The sequence below is a fragment of the Sander lucioperca genome, chromosome 11, assembly GCF_008315115.2.
Source record: "Sander lucioperca isolate FBNREF2018 chromosome 11, SLUC_FBN_1.2, whole genome shotgun sequence".
In the NCBI taxonomy this organism is placed as follows: domain Eukaryota; kingdom Metazoa; phylum Chordata; class Actinopteri; order Perciformes; family Percidae; genus Sander; species Sander lucioperca.
This window is the reverse complement of record NC_050183.1, coordinates 35,762,576-35,769,622: the sequence shown is the minus strand read 5'-3', so window position 1 is coordinate 35,769,622 and position 7,047 is coordinate 35,762,576. Positions and strand designations below refer to the sequence as shown.

Here is a 7,047-nt window from a genome sequence, read left to right as displayed (position 1 = left end):
ACGTCCGGTTTCAAAAAGACAAGATGGTATGGCCAAATTGCCAAACGTCACTACTGCTATTTCCATTATTTTTATGGTCTATTGTAACAGAACGCTATAGGAGAGAAAGCTGTAATTATTTTTCATTAACCTTTCACTGTTGTTTGATTGTCTCATGAAGGCCTATGGTTTATTCTCTCTGCCAGTAATATAATTTTGTGTAATAAAAGTTGTTTTTATATTTTAAAAAAATCTTGTAATAATGACACTGTTTGTAAGACATTTCCTTTTGTCCTTGATTTCATGAACAACCTTTCTTTAAAATTACAATCAAGCTGCGTTCGTTAAGAGTCCTTTATACCGTAATCATGATCAGTTGTCTTAATGAAATTCAAATCAACATGAGTGTCCCCAGCAAAGTAAAAATTAACGTTAACACAAAAGCAGCTTATTGAAATGAAAATCACTATTAACATTTTCCTTGAAAACTGTATAGGCTACTAAACTACATGTAGCTACTGCAACATGGGATCTATTTACATAATCCATCCATCAACGTTTAGGCTAATCAATATTCTTATGCAGAAAAAGGATTTAATCAATGGTGGATGGCTTCAAGGCTTCTCCTCTGCTCGATGGTCCTGCCATCTCTCTATCTGGAATGGCAAGGATGCCATGGGCAAGGACACTAAGCTTCAGGTAGTTGAGTTGCTGATCTCGCCACCAGCCCAAAACATCTCTGTCGTCCTGCATTGCATGATTTTGAGTCAAGTACATCTCGACTTCGTCCATGGCATCTGCCACAGGTACATTTTCCCACACCTCAAAGTCAACTGCAGCTTTCTAGGGCGCAGGTCCTTCAGTGGCGGCCTCCTCGGTGCGGAGGTCACTGAGCTGTCTCTGAACCTCCAGGTGAAGATTGTCTCTCTCTGAAGAGGACAACATTCGGAGCTGGCTATATTTAGGCCAAAGGAAAGTTGCAATTTGTTGGAGTTCTTGGATCTCCACTTTATGCAAAATCCAACTGAGATGCCGCTCACGGATGATGGCTTGTTAGGGGCTGGTCCCCTTCAAGTTCACGCTAGGCATCATAAAATGGTTGCAGGAACTCGACAAGACAGTCAAGGACATCTGGAGATATGGCATCGATCCGCCAGTCAGTTTTTCGCGTAGTTCTTGATAAATCGAGCGGACAGAATTTAAGGTCAGATATACTGTGCTAAACCTCATGTCTGCCATTTGGATGACGTTTTTTGACAGCAAAGCTGCCATGCCCGTCTTTTTGACATATTTGACCAGTGCCTTGGTAGCTTGCAGAGTCTCGGCAACAGTCGGAGCCCACTGCCCACCGGGCTGATGCGTGTCGCATCACCGTATTATAAAGGTGATCTTGGCAGTCAAGTCTTTGATATAGTCTGAGGGCAATGATGATGTTTGAGCCTTGGTCTGTCACCCACACCACTTTATTCAGCAGATTCATATCCAGGCCATACTCTGTTCGAAGTATGATGATTTCTCTCCTAATATTCTTCCCTATCTTAGCCTCTTCCAGTGGGAATGTGACTGTTGTCAATACAGTGCTTATCATTTTAAATGTTCGTGTCACGAAATGGCAAGTGATGGTCACATAGCTTAATTTGTGTTAGTCCTCCGTCCAGACATCAGTTGTCATCCCGATTGAATTCACCTCAATCAGAATGTCATTTAGCTGCTCAACCAGCTTTGTGCGTTTCTCTGTTGCCAGCTCACGGCACCATTTTGACACAGTGGTGGGGTCAGGCAGTACGTCCTGCGCTGCCACTGAACCATATGTAGCACCGACATTAATAAGCTGCTGGGCCAACTCAATGAAACCCCCTCCTTCAATGGAACGGAATGGCCTTATGTCTTTACATCAGTACACAACACATTTTTCAGTCAGTTTTTGTTTGGCCTGCTGAGGGATTTTTCTTGAGGTACTAGCAAAGGCAGTGATGCTCGGCTACAGTAGCCCAGGTGACTTACAAACTCTATCCACATGACACCGCAGGACGGAATTCCCAGTCCTCTTGCTGTCATATTTCAACATAACCAACAGGTTCATCACTATCGGCCTTGACAACTATGTAGAAATACTTCCACACCACTGGCAGACATACATGACCTGCAACCCAGGCAAAAATGAAAAATGCCTACTTGTTAATAATGCACCCATGGTCTACAAATTGTAATAAAGAATGCACCTATAAAAACAACAATAAAGACAATAACAGTCATGAGGATAGAGTGGTAGACCTATGCTATGAGGTAGATTACAGGTAGTGATGCAAGACAAAGTGCAAAAATTGGGCAAAAAAAATAAAAAGGAAAACACATCTCCAGCCTCCAGTGTTACAAACCTGAAATGTTCATCTAAATGTCTATCAGAGGGGGAGATGGAGATCGCCTCGACAGCTCTTCTCATTTCTGAGATGTCCTTGCGGATGTCTGCGAAGTGTTTGGCTTGTTCGTCTGATAGTTTCTGCAGAAGCTCGTGCATTTTAACAGTGGATATGGACTCATCCACGTCTTCACGTGCCGGCGATACAGGAGAGGCCTGGGCAGCTTTTGAGCTAGCGGTAGCCCTGACGCTTTGCTGTTATTGAGACGCATTTTCGTTTTTCCAGGGATTTGGCATCTCGGTAGTGGGAGAGGCTTATAATGAGCAACTTGTGAGGAAAAAGCAATGTGATAAATTGCGAATGTCTATATAGTCACACAAAATGTAAACTAGTGGTGCCACAGCCTCTAGCCTAAGCAGCCATCTTGCTCGGCGTCATCACGTGACCCCCTCCTTTGGATCAACTTTTCTAATTATATCTGAGTCTGCACACATATAGCCTAGGCATCATTTACTCTTCCCTCCTGTTTTGCGTCTTTTGGGGAGGTAACCTCCTTAAATGTGCATATGACAATTATTCACCTCAATGATACATTTATTCATTTTAATGTATTAATAAACCCCTGGACTGTGATATTTCAGATGTGTTTGAGCAAAATTTCCGCTAATGTTCAAAACTTTGTGCACATTCAAAATACAGTATATCTGTGTTCTCTGTGATTTGGAGGAGTCGTGATATTTTGAGAAAAATAAAGTTGTAATAGGCTATTACAAGAATAAAGTCACTATATTTCAGAAAATAATCTTTATCTGCACCATAGTCTGCTGTGCATTACATGATTGCTCTGCTGATATGGTAGATCTCAGACCGTCTGACAGACACAGAACCCCGTTTGGGTCTCTGGTCTCTGAATGAGAAATAGTTTAGAAGTGGCTGTACACTGCTATGCATCGGAGGTGGAAAACCGAAACTACTGCAGAAATACACGGAGCACAAATGCAACACATCTGCCGCAGCATGTCCACATGTGCATTTCACAGTGAGAGTGGACACTAAGCGACGCACAGATCTGCTTCAGAGCTCCGTGTGTTTGAGCCTGAACCATAGACTGGCAAAGTCACGTCACAGGAACTTCAAACTAAATCATTAGTATTGCGCTCCTAAACTTTGTATTGATGGCATCAATGTATTAGACTGATTTGGCTATGATTCCTCCGAAAACTTCACCTTTCACAGCTTTCCTCACATAGAGACGGTGGCAACACTCAAAACATTTGGGTGTTGCCACCGTCGTTGTTGCAGGAAATTAAGTCGTTGATGCTTAAAACTTTCCTGGGGGAGGACACCCAGGCCCCCCAGGCCACTATGATATGCCCCCTTCCTCCCCCAAAGGCAGATTCTGGCCAATATACAGTAGGCTACAGTACACCCACTATAATAGCCTACATTAGACTACACTGGTCACTTCCCCATCAGTCAGGCACAAGATCTGACCATAATTACACTTTTGCTTTCCATGAACTGTCGTTGCTTTAGCCTTTTATTTCAGTTGAAACCCTGGCAGTGGTAAGCGATCGTGAGAGAAGATAAAAAAATATCAAAACATAATTCTAACCGATGTGCGTATTGGCAACACACGGCTGAAGAAGCCGACAAATAGCCTATATGTAATTCCCTCCGCTTAAAAATCTAAATCTTTCATAAAGATACCCATCAGGGAATGTTAACGGGGTTGTCGGTCTCTAAATGTTTTAACTTTTATCAGCGCAGTTTTATACTTGAATTAAATGTATTTGAAAACTGGCCAAAGCTTGGCACTTTTGCAGTTTTTGCAAAAGTTTTTATTTTTGTATGAAGACATATAAAGTAATATCAAACTACATTTAATTTGTTGTGTTTCTTTTCTTTTAAATTGTATGTCTACTGCAATCACATGGGAAAAGTAACTACATGTACATACTGTGAATCGTTTTTTGAATCGATAATCGTTTTTGAATTGAAAATCGATATTGAATCAAATCGTGAGCCTAAAAATCGGAATCGAATCGTGACATTTTCTGAGTCGTACACCCCTATTAAATGGCAACAAACAGATCTGAGAAGAGATGCTACACATGCTATTAAAACTACAGTGGATGCTGTGCACACTAGGAAAACAGCAAGCCTGGAAAAATAAAAGACAGCCAGCCAAACAGTACAAAGACAAGCACGAAGCACTATCAGGAGCAGACCATAAGTCATGCCCTAAATGTGGTAAGTCGCATGCTAAATTCCAGTGCCCAGCAAAGAATGCAGACTGCCTCAACTGTGGTAAGAGAGGGCATTATGGCAAAGTGTGCAAGTCTACCAAAAGTGTGAGTGCTGTCACGGAAGATGACGACATATTCCTGGGAACCGTTGATGCAGGAGAAAATGCATGGACAGTAGACCTACAAGCATGCAAGTGCAGAGGGGGGGGGGGGCTACGGGTGCTTGAGCACCTGCCCTTTTGCCCCCTCAAGGCCAAAGTGCCGTTTTTTTGTCCATATTTTTTTCATATTTTCTCTGTGACGATGGCCCACAAGTGGTCTGTTTAAGAAGAATATTTAACAATAATAATTAGCTAGATAAAACGACCTAAACCTTCATATCACATGAAGACCAGGGTTATCGCGTGACGCGTGTCCTCTTCCTGCCAGGCGCGCCACTTGGACACAGCCACAGCATGGATGTATTAAGTGAACGGGACACAGTCCGTCGGCGGCCAGCAAGAACGAGAGAAAGTTGGAAGTTGAAGTGCCGGTAAGTGGGCTTTTGAAGTAAATGAGAATGCATGCATGCATGCACATTTGGTTTGTTATAGTAGCCTCTAGCCGCGGTTAACGAGTCTCCTCCATGATGAAAAGAGTCAGCAAGCAAGCTAACTTTGTGGCAGGCAGCGGCAGCTAACTTTGAAGTAGTGACATTTTGCGGTAACTGCACTTGCTGCTGCAGCCACAATTACTCGTTTTACATATTAGGGCACACACTAGAGTCATCGTGTGATAGCCTTATAATAGCCAGAAGTGTGTGTGTGTGTGTGTGTGTGTGTGTGTGTGTGTGTGTGTGTGTGTGTGTGTGTGTGTGTGTGTGTGTGTGTGTGTGTGTGTGTGTGTGTGTGTGTGTGTGTGTGTGTGTGTGTGTGTGTGCGTGCGTGCGTGCGTGCGTGCGTGTCATGGGGACAGGCGACAGCATGTGTTAAAAGTTTTTTTTTATAATAATTAGTCAGTGTTTGGAGAATTAGGCTATAGGATCCTTCTCAGCATGTGAATTATTATCAGCAAAATGTATTTAAGTTCTAGGCTACAGTGAAGTAAAATGTTACCTTTCAGTAGTTTATCACGATATTTCTGGATTAATGTTAGCCTACTGTTACATTAATGTTTATCAACTGTATGCTTTTGTATGCCAGTGTCAAGTTTCAAATGTACCTGTAGTCGGTTATGTTTATAGTGAGGTAGGATGTTTAATGTTAAAGCATATTATCATTACAAAAAGTCAATACATTTCAGTGTATACTATATTGGGATAGCCTATATTAATATATTGAATCAGCCCTGCACTACATCAGGTTAGTCACATTGAGTCCTTCCTAGCTGTGTCATCAAATTTTGTGTCTAACATGTAACACTTTATTAATCTAATTTCCTCCTGATGTTCTTTTTCATGTCTATAGTTCCATGTAGCATGTGATTCCAGGCAGCAGTTTGCTCCTATGGTTGGGCTTTAGCCAGGCCACTAAGGACAGTATCTTCACCTCAGCAGCTCTGTGAGTATAGCAAACCACAAAGTCCAGCGTGCTTCATTTTTTACACTCAAAACTGTTAAAGTATATTGTGCTCATCTATATAGATCTTTTTCTCTAACTCTTACCACAGCCATCACTATTCATCCCTATCCCTCCCCCTACTAATGTCCCCTCTTCAGTTTATTTTCTGAATCTGGTGCCTTGTTCTGTTTAGTTGCAGCTCTTTGTGTGCAGCAGCCATGTCCCTGGAAGCATCTCCCTCTGCCTTTGCTGTAACCAGTAAGCTGAACATGACATCAGGTCAGTCACAGTGAGCCACTTCTTAGCAGTGTCAGCAAGCTTTGACGCTCTCGCCTCCATAACATAGGAATCCCACAGATTGTAGATCTTGCTTTTATGATTGTTTAAAAAAATAAAACATTAACTCTTTTTTATGCACATTGTGTTGTGTTCTTTATACTATGATGCTATACATGCTTCTCCTTTATCTCCTTGCTGACAGTTTTGTGATACATCATAATATATTAAACAGTAACATCTGTATCATCGCCTATACACAGCCCTAACGTCGTGGTGTTTAAAAATTGGGTACCATATGCCCCTTTTTAACTTTGAGCACCTGCCCCTTCAAAGGTCTCTGCACGGCCCTGCCTACAAGTAAGGCATACTAATGTGAGGTTTAAGATTGATACAGGGGCTGACGTTACTGTCATACCAGAGCAGGTGTACAGACAGGGAAAAGTAAAGCAGGAACTCCAGCGCATGGAGCAGCTAGGAGTCATCAGCCGGATCAAGCAGCTGACAGAGTGGTGCTCTGGCATGGTGGTCGCACCAAAGAAATCTAAGGGGGAAATCCGGATCTGTGTAGACCTCTCTCCCCTCAACGAAATGGTGTGCAGGGAAAAGTTTATCCTCCCAACTGTGGACAGACCCTAGGCTATG

The 7,047-nt window shown here is 42.5% G+C and overlaps 1 long non-coding RNA gene across 1 annotated transcript; it reads left to right on the top strand.

Annotated features, from left to right (window-relative positions):
- The first annotated feature begins 4,419 nt into the window (after positions 1–4,419).
- Positions 4,420–6,484, top strand: LOC116063283. The gene is made up of 3 exons (XR_004108228.2): positions 4,420–5,120; positions 6,034–6,126; positions 6,320–6,484. It is a non-coding gene; the product is annotated as an uncharacterized LOC116063283 (long non-coding RNA).
- The last annotated feature ends 563 nt before the right edge of the window (positions 6,485–7,047 follow it).